General features: G+C 46.1%; 1 protein-coding gene and 1 pseudogene across 2 annotated transcripts in view; one reads left to right on the forward strand and one right to left on the reverse strand.

The window, feature by feature from the left end:
- Positions 1 to 18,237, forward strand: part of HIVEP3 (human immunodeficiency virus type I enhancer binding protein 3) — a 373,386-nt gene that overhangs the window by 52,037 nt on the left and 303,112 nt on the right. The gene's annotated exons all lie outside the window — the stretch shown is intronic.
- Positions 17,535 to 18,237, reverse strand: part of LOC103274673 — a 31,173-nt pseudogene continuing 30,470 nt past the window's right edge.

Raw genomic sequence — 18,237 nt, forward strand, 5'->3', positions numbered from 1 at the left:
CTTTCGTCCCTTTCCCAGGACCTGTGTTATTTTTGAGATGGAGTTCAGGTTTCTGCCTAGTTTAGGCAGGGTTGTCTAGGAAACTAGAAATAACTGCAGATCTCAGGCTCCTCTCTCCAGAGCCACGTCGACTCCTGCCATGCTTTTACTGGCTTTCTCTCTTTTCCCACCCTACTCATCTGCCCTCACATCACTGGGATCAGCCCCACCTTGCCTAGAGCCTTCAGCCCCCTACAGAAGCATATCTGACTTCCTGGGAGACAGTAGCTGCTGGTGGCTGTCAATGATGGGTGACATGAGTGCAGATGAGTCTGTCTCTGGGAATGTGCATGACAGCAGAGGAGGAACGCCTGTGAAATTCAACTCCTGTTTGACTCATGCTTGTCTTCCAGGAACTGGAGGAGGTGTGCATTTCAGACTATTCACATCCATTTCACCTTAAGCATTGCTTTTTGTGTGTGTGCATTCATTGTTTCCTTCCCACCCACTGTCATTCAGAGTAAGTGCAGCCATAAGCACTGCATTTGAGGTTACCACTCCAAAAGGGAACCTGCTTCTCCTCCAGCTTTATCTGTGGAGTAAGAAAGCCTGTCTCCAAGTCAGCAAAGCTGGTCAGTGATGAGATCCCCTTGTCTCCCAGGATCTTGATGTGATTCCCTTGCCTGACTCCTAAAACCCAAGTCTCTGACCTGCCCTTCCAGGCTCTTTTCACAACACACTTGTCTATGTTGAAATCTGTGGTCTTCTGCCCTGTTGAATCCTAGTCCATCACCTACACTCATAGCATTTCTAAAGAAATAAGAGGTAAGCTCAGAGGGAATGGAACATGTTAAGAGCCATGAAGAAATGGGACGAAGAAAAATGCATGTCAGGATATTAGCAGCGGCTTAAGGGGTGGTAGTGGAGGAGGAGGTGGTGCGAGAGAAGAGAGGGAAGGGAAAAGAAAGCCATGACTCAGTGCTTACACATTGAGCGTACACACTGCAGCATGTGCGTAAGTGTGAAAGTCATTAAGACCCATGGTATTCAGCAGAAGCAAGAATCTGAGATCTGGATTTCTGAGTAGTTCTGTCCCTGTTCTCATGGCTGCTCTTAACCTGTGGTCTGATGAACCATTGGCAGAGCATCAAGAGCAAGTGAGAGGCAGAAGGCAGTGCTGGGCCCACACTCATTGATTACTTTTGTGGACAGACAGCCAATTAGCCGATTTATTCATATTGGATAAAACGTCAATTAATTCCCCTTTGAACAAAAATGTAGAGGCATCATCTGTGGCCTCCTGCTTCTAGTCGATCCATCCCTTTGGCTATTTTGGCCTTTTTAAGTTCTTAAAAAACTGCTCTAACTACCCAATTTGGCACTTTTCCCTGCCTAGCTCCTCAGCTCCAACCTGTGTCTTTACATCTGCGATGCCACCTCCACCTCCCGGCCAGAGTTTGAAGATGCAGAATTGACTCATCCTTAATCCCCCTTACCAAATTCATTCCCAAGCCCTTTAGATAGTTGCTTCATGGTATCTTCCAGATCTGTTTCTCTCTCCTGTTGCCAACGCCTTGGTCCAGCTCCTATCACTTCCTGCCTGGGCTATTGTAAAAGCTTTCTAATGTTCTCATCTCTTCTAATCTAGTCTGCTTCCCATGAAAAGCTGAAGTCTTGAAGATTTTTCTTTAATTATGTTAATCTGCTGTTCACAAGTCTCCAACTGCTCCCTGCTGCTTATTGGAAGAAGCCCAAGCTTCTCAGTGTGAGATTCAGACCGCTCTAAAAGCTGGTCTCCTTCCTCCCTAATCAGAGCTCTCCTCGAAGCCTCCCTTACACAAATCCTCATCCCAGGGCCAGGAATGCAGGCAGCATGCACTGGACTCCAGCCTTTCTCATGCTGCTCTCACAGCCTTCCTGCCTCCCTGGGGACCAGCTCACTTCTTAGCCATCTGCCTAAATTTCCCCCACCCTTCAAGGTTAAACTCAAGGTTAAGCTCAACTCGTTTTCCTGTAAAGACCAACTTGCCTTCTCCTGAAAATGCCAGCTGGTCTCTTGGGTCTTAGCAGAACTCATTGCTGGAGTCTTTTGGCTTGATTTACTGTCTTGCCAGATACCATGGAGAGGCCCATCTCCTCAGATCATAAGCCCTTAAAGTACAGCAACTAGGTCTTGCATATCTTTTTTTTTTTAACTGCAGTGCTTGGCCCCATGCAGTATGCTCACAGGCCTCCATGAATTCTTTTGGAGGGATTGAAGTGGATTGCCCAGGCAAGCTACAAAGTGATTTTGTATATTCAACTGTGTCATGGTCCCCAGACGGAAGGTAGTAGATGAATTTTCTTTGGGGTCATTATCCATTCTGCCCATACTGAGGGACAGGTAGAGTTAGAGGCTCACAGCACACAGCTCTCCACTCTCTTCCTGCATACCCTGTCTGAAGAATGTGCTGAGGGGCTGGCACTAAGGCCTCTTCTCCCTCTTAGTTTGGGGTTTTACTCATGTTGCCAAGAACCTAGTCCTGTCTTTGCCACAGCCTCCTGGAAGATGTTCTTCTTTTTGCTTTATTTTGGTGCTAATTTTTCTGCTCTGCTGCTTTCTGGTTTGTGTGCCTAAGATGTGCCCACAGGAAAATTAACCAGGATCCTCACCCCACATATGACTGTTATGTTAGTGGAGCCATTTGAGGGATGCAAGCGTTCTGTTTCCAACTGACATTGCATCTATGGGGTCCAAACCCAGCAGAAAACTCTGACTGTGACAATGCAAATGGTGGAGCTTTTAGGGGGGAAAATCCCCTTAGTGAAAATGCAGAAGAGTCCTCTGAAAGCACTGCACACTGTTTGCGAAAGAAGAGAGTCAAATACATTCAGACTCGTTTCTAACTCAAGACCAGGTTATTCTCTAAGAGCTGACAAATAGCACATCTGGATCCAGGTGTCTGCTTACTACAAACACAGTGGAATTCACCGAGTCCAAGCAGGATTTTGACCAACTTGGGAGAAAATTGCTGTGTCAATACTTGTGGGGGAGGGTAAGGAGGGTGTTATATATCAAATGATTGTACCAAAGCCAAACACAAAGCAGGGAGGAAAGTTATACAAATATGGCTTAGGGTCAACAGGCCACTGGACACACCCTGGAAGTCTTTGTGCTATACTAACTTTGATGGTGAAGGTGTTTGTTGTAACAGGATTTGGTCTGTGACCATGAAGATTTTCTGTCTTGTCGGGGGGAGATTTAAGGAAGTTCCCACTGTGGCATGTTCTATCTACTAGAGGCATAGCCATGTCAACTTGGCTTTTCTTTCTAATATAACTCTGATGTCATTGTGCAGAGGCTCATGAGGAAACATTGCCACTTTGGGGAAACATTGGGGAGTCATGGATGTTGGAGGGTACTCAAAATCCAGCTGTTGACCTACAGGGCTTCTTTTCTAGGAGGTTTGCTTACTACCTTTGCTGGTCTAGACCAGAGTTAAATAATCCCAGTGTGAGAAAGGATCTCAGATCTCATCCAGTTCAGCTGTCCACAAGGTAAAGAGATGCCCAGTTCCCTGGTGGGCAACCCAGCTCTGCTCGACCCTTCCCAGTAGTAGAGAGTTCACTTTGAGGCCACCTATTCTGCTGTGTCTAATTACGAAAATGGGCTTCCTTTTAAACCATGAACAGGCAATTCACAAGAGAAGCAAGACAAACGAAAAACTGTTTGACATCCCTAGTAATTAAAGAAAGGCAAATTAGAACAACAAGAGGCTGTTCTTTCCTCTAACAAATTGGGAAAAAATTTCTATTAGCACTCAGTATAGATGAAGGTTTCAGGAAATGGACTAACACCTTTTTTTTTTTTTTTTTTGAGTCAGGGTCTCACTTTGTCACCCAGGCTGGAATGCAGTGGCACGATCACGACAATCAGAACTCATGACAGCCTTGACCTCCTGGACTCAGATCTCAGGAGGTCCTTCCTTCTCAGCATCCAGAGTAGCTAGGACTATAGGTATATGTCATCATGACAGGCTTTTTTTTTTTTTTTTCCTGAGAGACAAGGTCTGGTTATGTTGCCCAGGCTGGTCTTGAACTCCCGGGTTCAAGCAATTGACCCACCTTGGTCTTCCAAAATGGTGAGATTACAGGCGTGAGCCACCATGCCTGGCCTCACCCTATTTTTTGAGAATTGTTTGGCAATATGTGTCAAGAGCCTGAACATTCACAAGCCCTTTGTTTTGGCAACTTCAGCAAGATGTTTCAAGTGACCAGTGGTGGAGGCAGGATGTGAACCAGGGCAGTTTCTCAAGAGCCCACATTCTCCACCCCATGCTCTCCTGCCTCTCAGAAAAGGCACATGAAGTTGGAAATAAGTACTAGGTGGTGTGTAGACTATGACCCCATTTTTGTTTAAAATATCAAAGACTACTGGATTCAGTGGCTCACACTTGTAATAGTGGTGCTTTGGGAGACCAAGGTGGGAGGATTACTTGAGGCCAGGAGTTTGAAACCAGCTTGGGCAATATAGGGAGATCTTGTCTCTGTAAACTTTTTAAAAAATTAGCTGGATATGATTGCATGTGCCTGTAGTCTTAGCTACTTGGAAGGCTGAGATGGGAGCATCACTTGAGTCCAGGAGTTCAAGGCTGCCGTGACCTATGATGGCACCACTGCATTCTGGCCTGGGTGACGGAACAAGATTCTGTCTCAAAAAAGTAAAAATAAAAAATTTTTTTAAAGTACATGTATATGGGTGTATGGTGGAGGGGGTTGAGCAAAAAACCCCAGAATTATATTTTGGATGGCAGGCCCCCCCCCTTGCAGTACAGGGTTCCCCCACTAGGTAATTGTTCTAGGAACTCATCAGCACCAGTGTACCAGCTAGTATTGTTGTGAGAGGCTACATTCAGCTTCAGTGAAATATTCTGGAGATTCTTCCAGCACATTTGCCCATTTCATGATGGGTAATTTATGGGCACACCTGCCCATACCATGCTGAGTGTCCAGCAGCTTTTGACCCCAAATGGCATGACCCCCATGCCCCACCCTCCTATTCACCCAATCTTGCCTCAGGCAACTTTTTATTTTTTCCTCAATGAAAAAATTCCTCAGAGGGAAATGTTTTGCCCATGTGGAAGAGGTGGAACAAAAATCAGCAGAAGCACTGAAAGGCATCAAAATTGATGGGTCAAAAAACTGAGCAGTGGAAAAAGCATCTTGATAGGTGTATTGCATCACATGAAGAGTACTTTGAAGATGACAGAAGTTGAGATATGAAAGAATAAATACAATTTTTTAAATAAATAAATTCAATTTGGGGGGTCTCCTTCGTATATTGAAGATTCTCAGAATATACATGATACTACTTTTATAATTAGAAAAAAATAGGTTAAAAATCTATCTTTTTTTTTTTTTTTTTTTGAGTTGGAGTCTCACTTTGTCGCCCAGACTGGAGGCCACCGCAGCCTCGACCTGCTGGGCTCCGGCAATCCTTCCACCTCAGCCTTCCAAGTAGAAAAATCTATCTTTTATATTTAGCCAAAATGTGATTTTCTATAGCCATTACCTATTTTAAAACCCATTCATTTACCAAGTTTTCACTGAGTTCTTCCTATAGGCTGGGCATAGTGCCAGCCACTCCAGTTCAGCAAGGTAGAATACTGGCCAGACCTGCTTTGTACAAGCTTTGTGCCATAGGGGAGACAAATGATAAGCAAGTAAACAGATACCAAGGCTGCCATTTATTGATGCCAACTGTGTACTGGGCATTCTTCTAACTGATGTTGATGTTTCATAGATTTAATCTTTTAGTCCTTCACACAACTTCTTTAACAACCCTGGACAGCATGTGGCATTAATCCCCAAGGTCACCCAGCCAGTAAGCTGGGGGGCCAGGACTCCTCTCCAGCAGGAACTCCCCAGCCTGAGCTGCCAACCTCTCCAGCCTTTTCAGCCTCTCCTACCACTAGTGTCTTATAATCTAGCCACGATGGCCTTCTTTCCTGCCTCAGGACCTTTGCACTTGACATTCTCTCTACCTAGACACTCACTCTCTCCCACTAGACCTTTGCATGATGACCTTCTCTTTATACGCTCCTGGTCCAGTGTCACTTCCCTCTTACTCACTGCCCATCATGGTCTGTCACATCACCGTGTTCTGTTTTCTTCCTGGTGCCAGCCATGTTATCATTCCCTGACATTATCTGACATAGTGTCACCCAGTGGATTGTAAGCTCTGTGGAACACATTCCTTATCCATCTTATTCACCCCATATCTCCAGCACCTAGGCTGGTACCCAGCACAGAATAGATGCTACTGGAGATGGGAAGACTGAAAAAATGAAGGATGATGAGCACAACCTAGAATAATGATCCCCTAAGTGAGATGTGCATGTTGAAGACCATGGAAAGTGAGGCGACCCACTGTGGGGCAGGAAGAAAATATGATGGGTAAGTCAATAGAGATGTAGGTAGATAGACCCACATACACATTGCCCTTTCTATTTTTGTGGATGAGAGGGTATGAATATAATTTATAAATAAACAAATATATACTGGCAGGTACACTCAAATGTTTACTGCTAGGGTATATGACCAAAAAACTGTGAGGGATTACTGGCCTAGAAGGAGAGACAGATGAGGAAACAGGCCGTTCCAATATGGTGTAAGAGGTGTCACAACAGAGCGAGCAGGTGGTCAGAGCATCTGGAGGGTCCCTGAATCTGCCTCAGAGGGTCGACTAGTGGGTAAAACTGACATTTTTCATTATTTTGTTAATATTATTGAATCTCATTTTAAAAACTATCCCAAAATACATAAGCCCTCATTTTTAGAACATTAAAGCAACCTAAATGACCGTAGCCCTTATGGTCATTGTCCTAATCAAGGGTGAGAAAGAGAGCATGCAGTTGAGATTTCATAGTTAACTACCTGGCAAGGTTAACTCCAAAGAGTTCAAACTGTAGTTAAATATCCAAGTTGTCCTTGCTTTCTGAGCTGCACAATTAATCTGAAAAGTGGAAAAATAAATGGAGCTTTGAACTCTAGCTAGAGAGGCAGTAGGGGGTAGCAGGGAGGAAAACTTGGGCTTGAATCTCACTCTTGCCTTTTTCTTTCTGCATGACTTTGAGCAAGTCCCTTTCTCAGGACCCTTGCCTACAAAATGGACATGAAGATGCACATTTCATAGGCAGGATGTTGTGAAGATGAAACAAAACTATGCTCGGTACCTAGTGGGTCTTTCTGAATACCAGTTCCCTTCTAGTTCCTCTGTTTTGAGACAAAACCCCACTTAGAAAGGACTTAAACATATATCCTTTCACCATTAAGAACATGCTTTTTTTTTCTGTGCCTGATTAAATGGAGTTGTACTTAAATATATTATTCTTTAAATCACTTAAATTGATTTCAGGGAAATCACAGGGATCTTTCCTGGGGCTATGTTGACCCTTGATATTTTTTACCAGTGATACCATCAGACCAACCCTCTCTTCTTCCCAGGCTCGACCTCAGATGATACTGCAGCTGGATTGCTGTAGTACAAATAACTCTTGTCATCTCAGCACAGAGGGTTGCATTTGGTTGGAAGCAGAGTAAACAGAGAGAAGCCAGGACCTTGGCTTGGGAACCACCTGTGTCCGGGGAGCGGGGCCTCTCGTGGAATGGAGGAGGAGGGCTGACTTGGAGGGGAGAAATTGGATGAGGAAGGGGAGGACTCAGTTGGGCAGAACTCAGCAGATTCCTTGGCAGGCACTGCAGAAGGATTCCCTAAAGGGCTGCACAGAAAAGAAATGTGCTATGTGCTTGGCAGGCCAGAAACCACAGAGAACCTGGCAGTGCTTTTTGAGGATTTGGGAGCAGAAAAGCAGACTCCCTAGGTGGTTATTTATAGAGCCGGCTGCAGTAATGATCAGTTAGAAAAAACAAATTATAACTCAGTTGAACCTGAAATAACTTTTCTTTTGCAACCCCAGGCATTCCACATGGGCCGCTCGTACCCTCCCTCCCAACAGTTCCTGGAGGCTGAGAGCTAGTCCTGCACCGGGCTCACTTGTGCCCTCCCCGAAGCCTCAGAGTGATCAGCAAGGCAACAAGAGGGAGTTTCTAGCTTGAGATAGGAGAATTCTGGCTGGATGACTCCTTTCTTTTCTCCCTGCACCTCCCCAATTGCTAAATTGTCTCTCCCTTCCTTTCTGAGGCACATGGTAGACTTGGAGGGGGTATGGGGTCTGTGGCATCCTGGGCCGCCAATTCCTGCACATCTCGTGCATGTTAGCATGCACCTCCGCTTGTTTCCAGTGCCTGTGTTTTGGCTGCAGCAGGAGCTTCTCTGATTGTCATGCCTTCAGAGAACCTGGTGGCTGCCTCTGGGTTCATAGGGCCACGGCATTTATCCTCCCCTCAGCCAAGAAGCAAGACCACACTGGTGTTCACACTGACAGCTTGGCAGTGGGGTCACCTTGAGCGTGCCCAGCCCACTGCTTGGCATCTTGACACTTGGGCATCCATCCTGTTTCCCTTCTCCCGCCCATCTGCTCCTTCTTTTCTATTCATTCATTCGTTTATTCATTTGCTTTTCAATCAACAAGCTTTTATTGCATCTGGCTGCAGATGCATTTGATTTGGCTCGCAACATGGTGTCTTAAATTTGAATTTGCTGCTGACACATGAAGATGGGGTGATTTCACTTGAAGATGCAGATACCTGGCTTTCCCCAAAAAATCTGAAGCTCTGGCAGCTTAGGCCTATGTCCCTGTGTGGCAGAATTCTCCACACAAGCAACTGCCCCTCTAGATAAGACCAGGCCCTCTGACGCCTCACAGCTCCTGTGACTACTCTTGTCTGGCCAACACCAAGACCGTGACCACCCGTGTCCCATAAACCAGCTGTTTCACCCATTGATGTCCCCTGCCTGGCCCTGTGAGCATCTGAATTTGTGATCCCTGCTGCAGTCCTTAACCTGAGGCGTTTTATGGTTCAGTGGGGGAGATAGAGCCATATCTAATTTTAGTATGAGAAAAGTGCTGTGAGAATAGTGTTCGTTGGGAGTACAGGGGAGGAAAAGATTGATTTTGACTTGAAGGATCAGGGACTTCACAGAGAAGGTGAGTTTGGAACCAGAATTTGAGAGTACAGTGAGAATATGCCAAGAGGAAGCTGTGAGGGGCGTGCCAGCCCAAGGGATTGACATGTGCAGAAATTCAGAGAAGTGACCAAGACAGGAGTCTGTGGGAGGGGCAAGGCAATTCTATCTTCAGGGGATGCTCTGTGGCCAAACCTGCCCAACATGAAACTAGACTTTCTGGGCCTCTGGGCCCTTCTCACCCAGGGCCTGGCTCTGCAGTCAACCCCCTAGCAGTTGCCCCCCTCCTCCAACACCTGCTGGGTGGCCCTGCATACAGGTCCTGGCCCATCTGTCAAAATTTGCCTGAAGTAACAGAGTCCTGCTGTTCTTCTATGCTCCAGCCCAGAACGGGGGTGGAGGTGGGGGGTGAGGGGGGGAGAGAGAGAGAGAGAGAGAGAGATGACAAGGCAGGCCTGTCTCCACCTGGCCCGGGATACAGCCTGGTGAGTGGATACACTCAGTAAGGCTCCGTGCTTTTCTGGGCCTTTCTCTTCTCATTCCTGGCAAGCCAGTGGCCCTCGATGTGTGAACGCCTCTGGTTCTCTTGCTTGGCATGCTCACCAGCCATGGTCATTTATAGGCAAGTGCCTCCCCAGCATCATCAGCCTAGAGCTGACCACTGAGGGTAGCAGGTGAAGCCCCTGAGTAGTGTCTGGCGGATTCGCCTTGGATGGCTCACAGGTGCTTCCTGCCCTACTGAGCTAAAGCTGTGGGCTCATCCCTTCCACACCCCACACCTGGGTCCAGTCTTCACTCTTCCTTTTCCTCACTCAGCCCCCCTCAGCCGGGAACACCCTTCCTCTCCCTTTCTACATGTTGAAATTCTTTCCTTCTTTAAGTCCCTTGAGGTATGCTGCCTCCTTGATTCAAGCAACTACCAGCCCCTGTTACATCGTAGCCAGAAACCAAAGAACTCGCCCGTGATCCAGAAGCCCCAGTAGAAGGCATTCTGGAGCCAAAAGAAAGTCTGGCCTCTCATGGTGCCCTCATCCAGTCTTCTCACTTGATTCCCATATGCCTCCCACCTGGTGTTTCTTTTCTGGCAATGGAATCTAAAACACAGCAGTTCATGGTGACGACGATGAATGCTGTGCCCCCGACCAGACCATATGCTGCTCGGCGGTGGGAGCTAGCTGCTGTCCTTTGCCTTCCTGAGATCGACGAAGCACAGTTCTGCAGAAAATCTCTGCTCAGCTCTCTGTACTTTGCAGCCAGTTGCTGGAGCAAGTTGAACTCTTGGATGGAAGAATAAGAATTTAGTATTGGCATGAGTCTTGTCATTAAGTTATCACTCAAGGAAGAGTGGAAATAGTTTGGGAGTGACTGGGTCAGAGGAGGTGACTTGTGTGACATGAGGACACCTTATGGCAAAGAGCCTCATTGCCTGGAGCATTAAGAGTTGGTCAGTGGGAAACCTGCGATGCAGCCCACGAAAGCTAGAAAAGGAGACCTGGAGAAAGGAAGGAGTATAGACTCTGCCTTTGGGGAGTGTAGACCCACTCCAAAGGCCTGGTGCTAAGAGGAGCCTGGTTTTTGTCTGAGACTCCAGCCTATCCAGAGCTTTTTGGCCAGAAGTGGAAGGCTTATGGCTTGTTTCCCACCACCTGTTCTGGTTCTGTATCCCTGCACCCTGGCTTCCCACAGCAGTCTTCTCCTGGGCTTCCTGCTGGCTGTACTGCCTGTGGCTGGTGCTGCTGGTCATGACAATGCTGGCAACTCCATGGAGATTTGAAAGGCCAGTGCCAGTGTTCTGGGGCTGCTGCTGTTGGGCTGGTACTCCCACACAGCAACCTGGGGTCTGGGGGTGGAGGCCGGCAGGGCAGGACTGAGTGAAGATGCACACCTGAGAAATGTCACCTACTTGGACCCCTCCAGAGACCACGTGGTCTTATTAATAATTATTTGATAATATGTTATAGCCTTTTACTGTCTGCATTGAGTTTGCACATATGTTAACTTCCTTGATCCTCCCAAACACCCTATGACTTGGGCATTTTCTACCATCCCCAATTTACAGATGAGGAGACAGAGGCTCAGAGAGATTTAAATGACATACCAAGAGTTTGAGCCCTAATCTTGGACTCTAAAATATTTCATGCTTCCAGTGTACCTTGTTGCCTCTCAAGCCCTTCATCCAGACAGACCTGACTCACTAGCCTTTCTGTGTGACAGGACGTCAGAGCTGGAAAGTGATTCAGCACCACCCCAACCCCTGGAACTTCCTGTCTTCTCTCTCCTGTCATTGAGGACACCAGCCTAAGGGCATGATTTTCTCATTCCACATCCTGTTAAGTCTAGGAGTCCGACTCTTACTATTGCAAATGAGAGAAACGGGAAGAAGAGTCTTGAATTCTGACCACATTGGAAGAAGATGCTCCTGGTGTCTTAGGTTCTTTGATTCATCTGTTGGCTTGACAGATATGTATAGAGAACCTGCTGTGTGCCAGGCATTGTTCTAGGTGCTGGGGTTACAGGAGTGAACAAAGACAAAGTCTCTGCCCTCTGGAGCTCACATCCTAGTGTCAGGTGGTAATAAGAAAGTAAATGTGAACAAAGTGTTCAGATAGTGTTAGGGGCTATAAAGAAATAGAGAAGGCTGATGGGATACAGTGTAGCTGGCAGGAGGTAGGAGTGAGAATTGCCTGGGTAGAAGGTCAGGAGAGACTCTAAAGGAGGAAACATACCAGCTAGGGCTTGGGTTACAAAAGGAGCATGACATGAGAAAACTGGGGGTAGCAGTTTTCCAGGAAGATGAAGCAGGAAGGGCACAGGTTTACATTGACAGGCAGAATGAAATTTTAGGAAAAAATATTCTTCATGATGATTAGGTTCAACTTGCTGTCATCACTGTGGTTCAGCAACATAGTGCCTAGTGGGGAGGGTTATCCAGGGACTCTCCACATGTGCTGTGGAATTTCTGAGAAAGCCAGTTATGAGTTCTAGGCAGTGAACTCACAGTTATACCTGGAGAGACCTAGGAACTGCTTCCATCATAACCTTACTAAGAAATGACCATGGCATGGAATGAGTGCTTCAGCATGGAGGACAGGACAGGGAAGCCTAAATTCGCCGATTGCAGAAACTCTTGTCCTGTGACTCTCATGATGGCAAAAATTGGGTTTTCTAAGACTCCACATTTATGATTTTTAGTAATAGTGCTTCTGGGATTCTAGTTTAGGTTCTGTTATCGACTACATGTGTTTCCTTGTTTCTTTGAAACTTCTCTATGTTTATCATAATTGATATTGTGAATTGGTTAGATTAGATGAACTCCAGTACTCTACTTATTCTTAACTAAAGATTAATGCATTTATCAACTCTGTGTGTGTGTGTGTGTGTGTGTGTGTGTGTGTGTGTGTGTGTGTGTGTGTGTTACAGCCTTTTCTGTCTCTCTACTTTGGGTGAGATTAGAGCTCTAAGTGAAAGTGAGTCATTAGTGGTTCCTTTGACATAAGAGCAGTGCTACTGTTGAACACTCTTGGTGTAGAATGTTGGTTCTCCAGACCCAGTGTAATCTCTGGACCAGCAGCAGCAGCACCTGGGAACTTGTTAGAAATGTCAATTATCAGCCTCTACCCCAGACCTACTTATTCAAAAACCCTAGGGTTGTAACCAAAAATCTGTTTTAACAAGATCTCCAAATGATTCTAATGCACACTAATGCTTGGAAACCACTAGTGTAGAGTATGTGCTTTAAAATTTGGGGCCACCAGTGATGGATTCTTACATTTCAATCAGTCATGGCCACAGCAAATGGTGGCATTTGTAAGATGTTTATCCATCTTGCATCCTACTGTGCCTTGGTGAATAGTCCTAAAGCTCTTGGCCCGCGCTGGGCCTGAGCCCAAGCTCTCCTACATGGTATCATGTCCTTTCCACTCCTCTGAGTGAGCGTTTGCTGGGAGGAGAGGGTAGCAAGGGGGCAGACCTCTCTTGCAGACTTGACAGAGTTCTACAGAATGTGTTTCCATGGAGGCTGATGGAAGTAGAGCACTTTGCTGGTTTTGGTTTGTTTTCACACATTTTAAAGGATGAATCTGTCATTGGTTTATGAGTCTTTAGTAGATAGATCTGCTTACACCTGTGCTGTGAACAGTGGTGATAAAGGTGCCATGTAAAAAGTAAACTGGTGATCCTGCTGCACACTTAGCTTAGAGTTCTGACTCAGTTTGGTTTCCCTCATCTGTGTCCACTCATGACTAGAGTGAGGTGACCAGATGGCCCAGATCACCCAGGACTGCCCCGTGTTTCCCCTTCCTGTCCCTCTCAGTCTGATGTCTCCGATTTGGTCCTGCATTGCCCACTCCTGCTGGATCTTGTCCAGTCGAGGGACAAACATCCTGAAGAATGGGAAGAAAGGAGGTTCTGAAGGCACAGTTTCTAATTTCATGCCAGAGGCCCAGGAAACTGACGCTTGAGGGACTGCTCACACACCACTAGGATCCAGGAGCCCTGGGGAAAGCTGGAGCTGGAGGCATGCAAGCCCAAGAAGGGCAGAAGTAAGTTCATTTCTCTGGTGGGGCTTAGAGGAGGGCTGGTCAGGGGTAAGGCTTGGGAGGTGGGGCTGGGATGGTCTCTACTGGGCCAGAAGGCAAAGAGCAGGAGGCAGATGGGCATGGCAAGGAGTGACAAGGGCATGGTGAGGAATAGGAGTGCTGCTACTTAAACTGGTCCAGCCTCTCTGCTCTCACCTTCTGCCCTCTTTTTGTATTCTTTCATCTCTGTTGATGCTGCTCCATCCCTGAGTCCTTCCTCCTCCTGCCATTCCCTCAACCCTTCCACTCTTGTTACCCTCTTGTCCTCTCTCCCCAAGCTCTTGTGTCCTGCCCACTGCCCATTCTACACTCCTTATCTTACTTCTATTCGTTATTGAATGGTGGAAACAGGAGCATAGTAGAGTTCAATTGTGATAAGCACTCTCCCTGTTCACAGATACCAACCGTGACCAAGAGCCATTCACATCCATCCAGAACTCATTGACCGAAGGACAGCCAGCAGGGATTTTCTCACTTTGCAACTGTGAAATCTGGAACAAGGGCTGGATACGAGGGCTGGATACAACAAAGAAGCACTATGAGTCCAAAGCTTTCAGAATAACCCTGAGAAAATTGTCTGTTGAATTATGACCAGTTTTGCCAAAGGATATTGTGAGAAGAGACCTTCCCTCTCCTGTGGGATTTCATCATACCTGGATGCCATTCCTCATGGGACTTTGACCATCTCATATCCACTGTTAAGCATGCTATTCCTGTTTTAGCTGTGGTAGTTCTGGTTAACCTTTCCTAGGAGAAAATGTTAACCTTTTATCTCCTTTGAATTCTGGACTAAACTGTCTTACCTGAAACAGGGTCACTTTAGGCTAGTAGTGCTGCTAGACATTCCTGTTTCCCAGAAGTTGCCAAGTTCATGTCATACCTGTTTCATTGTGAATCAGGGTCGACTTCTGACAGAGACTGCATAGCCTGGCCAGTGTGTCTCCTGGCCAGCTCATTTGTGCCTTTCTCCTCTCCCTTGCTCTATCCCAGGTGAGACTTGTACCGCACTGACTGTCCCCTCCTGGCACTTTGATTGGATGTGGGAGAGAAAGTGTGTCCAGGGGGAACTGACATCTTTGTACGGTTGGAGGCAGCTGGAGCATGGCTCCATCCCTGGAGGAGGATGACCGTGAAGGAGGGCATCCCTCAGCTCAGTGTTCTACCTTGTTTTACCCTCAGCACTTTTACTCCCTCCTTTTTAGTGCCTATCCTGCTCTAGGATAGTTGTGCTTTTCTTTTTTCAATTAATTGTAACTTTGATTGTTATTTTTGATTATTTTAAGGCAGTACATGCATACTTCAAAAACATCAAAACTATAGACAAATAATAAGGAAAAAACTTTCCCCAAATCCTACTTACCCCAAAGACCAGACAATCATTGAGTCATATAATATCATATAATCACATAGTATCATATATATATGCATTTATGTATTTAAATGTAACTGTCATGTCACACTACTATGTATATTTTTTGACAACACACGCTGTCTTTTATTGTCTTATCATGAACAGCTTCCTAAAGCAACAAGCTCAGTTCTAGAGCAGTTGTAATGGAAGAGTATCCAATTATATAGCTGTGCCATCATTGATTTACCTAATCTTTTATGGTTTGATATTTAGGTTGTTTCCAATTTTTCTCTATTTTAAGTGGCATTAGTGAACATGGTTTTCATTTCATCTTCTTACAATTATTTTCTTAAGGTAAATCCCCAGAAGGGAATCAAAGGAAAATTAGCTTTAAAGGCTACAGAGACCTCCGAGTATGGAACCAGCGTTAACAGCTCAGCATTAACAGTTCAGCACCCAAATGTGTAAGAGACTAGGCCACCGGGACCACACACTAGGCCACACATGCCTGTTCCTAGATGCCTTACATACTCACACTTGAGTAGCTCAGGCTTCCTTTGTCTTGCCCAGAATAGAGAATATCTGTGAATGTCGCTGAGGTGAGCTGGTGGGGAATGAGGGATGGGTGCTCTCAGTTTGGGTTTAGTATTGAGGTATATCTCATGAGTCCTCACTGGAGCCTGAGAAATGGTCGTTCATTCATTCATTCATTTCTCATTTACAGAACAGCCACTGTTGCAAGGCGCCAGGCTGGAGGCTGAGATGCAAAGATGAGTTAAACAGGGACTCTCTCCTCAGGAAGATCACAGCCTGGAGAAGGCCGATGACTAACAGCACACTTTTACCCTATAGAATAGAAAGCACAAAAATGGAGGTTCAAGCCAGGCTCGGTGGCTCAACCTGTAATCCTAGCACTTTGGGAGGCTGAGGTCCGTAGGTTCGAGACCAGCTCAGGCAACTTAGCAAAACCTCGTCTCCACAATAAATAAAAAATTAGCCTGGTGTGGTAGCATGTGCCTGTAGTTCCGGCTACTTGGAAAGCTGAGGCGGAAGGATCACTGGAGCCCAGCAGGTAGACTCAGGTGGCCATGAGCGTGCCACTGCATTCCAGCCTGGGTGACAGAGTGAGACTCCAACTCAAAAACAAAACAAAACAAAAAACAAAAATGGAGGTTCAGTAGTACAACACAGGGCAGAAAATTGGGAACAATCTGAAAGCCCCAAAGAGGAAATATGCAAATCACACCATCCTCTGGCTGGTTCATCACAGGAACACCTCAAGTGTATCCTTCAGATCATGAGATTTGCTCGATTTGTTGTCACCCTCACTGGATACAACCTGGAGGACATTGACTGTGTCCTTCATTTGCACCTCTAGTAGCCTGCCACCATCTCATACAACTTATTCTGGAATCTGTTCAATGAAAACTCCAAATGGGAGTAAACAAAATTAAAGGTAAAGGAATTCATGAGTTGAAACAAAGTCTCCATGTTTTATGTATGTAGGGAAATTTGCATTAATTCATATCCTTATGCCCGATGGAAACTTTTTCAAACATTTCATTGTAAAAGTAACAATCACATTTCAGGAAATTTGAGGGCAAGAGAAACGGAGAATTGTTATCCTGTCTCCCCATCTAACCCAGGGCTCGTAGCATTCTAGTGACTTCACCCTGAAAGACCTGTATTAAGGTGACCTGAGGACAAGACTGAAGAAGGTTTTTTCCCAAAATTTTGTTTATCTTTTTAGTTTTTTGAAGTTTTATTTATTTATTTATTTTTGAGAAAGCAGGATTTATTGAGGACAGAAGACCTCCCGCGGTGGGAAGGGACCAGAAGGGGTTGCCCCTATTTATTTATTTCTAAAGACAATGTCTCAATCTGTTGCCCAGGCTGAAGTGTTGTGGAGCCATCATAGCTCAATGTAACCTCGAAATCCTGGGCTTAAACAATCCTCCCACCTCAGCCTCCTGAGTAGCTGGGACTATAGGTACATACCACCATGCCTGGCTAATTTTAATTTTTTACTTTTTGGAAAGACGGGTCTCATGATGTTGCCCAAGCTGGTCTTGAACTCTTGGCAGCAAGTGTTTCTCCTGCCTCAGCTTCCCAAAGTACTGGGATTCTAGGCCTGAGCCACCAGGACTGGCCCCCAGTTTATTTTTAATTAAACATCTTTGATAGGGAATTATATTCACATAGCTCAAAATTCAAATAGTATAAGGCATACAGAATGAAAAACCTACATGCCCAGCCATCTGGTTCCCAGAAACCCCAGCAATGTCAGTTTCTTGTGTATCCCTCTAGAGTGATTGTATATCTGAAGCCATATATGTATAGAGAATATGAGTTTCTTTTTTTTTTTTTGACTGATTACAGGAAACTTTATTGATGGTACATGACAAGGTGGGTCTCCCTAGGTTCCCCTCCACCACCATTTTTCAGGATGTCTGGCATGGGCACTAGGGGGGAGGTTCTCAGTGTGGTTGGGGACTCCCCAGTAGCTGAGGGCTTCTCTCTTCCTCTTGTGATCTCCCTGGGGCTGGTGGTCTGGGGGCTCTTATTCTTTGAAGGCCATGTGGACCATGAGGTTGACCACCCTGCTGCTGTAGTCAAATTCATTGTCATACCAAGAGACAAGCTTGGCAAAGTGGTCATTGAAGGCAATGCCAGCATCAAAGGTGGAAGAGTGGATGTCACTGTTAAAGTTGGAGGACACAACCTGGTGCTCAGTGTAGCCCAGGGTGCCCTTAAGAGGGCCCTCAGATGCCTGATTCACCACTTTCTTGATGTCATCATATTTGGTGGGTTTCTCCAGGTGGCAGGTCAGGTCTACAATGGACACATTGGTGGTGGGGCCACGCCCGTGAGCTTCCTGTTCAGCTCAGGGATGACCTTGGCAGTCCTGGTGGATGCAGGGATGATGTTCTGGAGGGCCCCACAGCTGTCGCACCACCGATTCCCAGAGGGGCCATCTACTCTCTTCTGGGTGGCAGTGATGGCATGGATGGTGGTCATGAGTCCCTCCACGATGCCAAAGTTGTGAATGACCGTGGCCAGGGCAGCTAAGGAGAATATGAGTTTCTAATAGAGGGCTTGGCAATATTATTAACAAATATTAGGTGTTTAGCCTAAAATATCCTTGTTGACCCTGATGGCAGTCCTGGGGTGCAGGTGAAGAAGAGAGAAAAGAGCAGAAGGGGGGGTGTGTACGTGAGTGTGTGTGTGTGTGTGTGTGTGTGTGTGTGTGTGTGTGTGTGTGT

This window comes from Carlito syrichta, unplaced genomic scaffold (genome assembly GCF_000164805.1).
Source record: "Carlito syrichta isolate Samal-C Ts95f unplaced genomic scaffold, Tarsius_syrichta-2.0.1 Scaffold314850, whole genome shotgun sequence".
Lineage (NCBI taxonomy): Eukaryota > Metazoa > Chordata > Mammalia > Primates > Tarsiidae > Carlito > Carlito syrichta.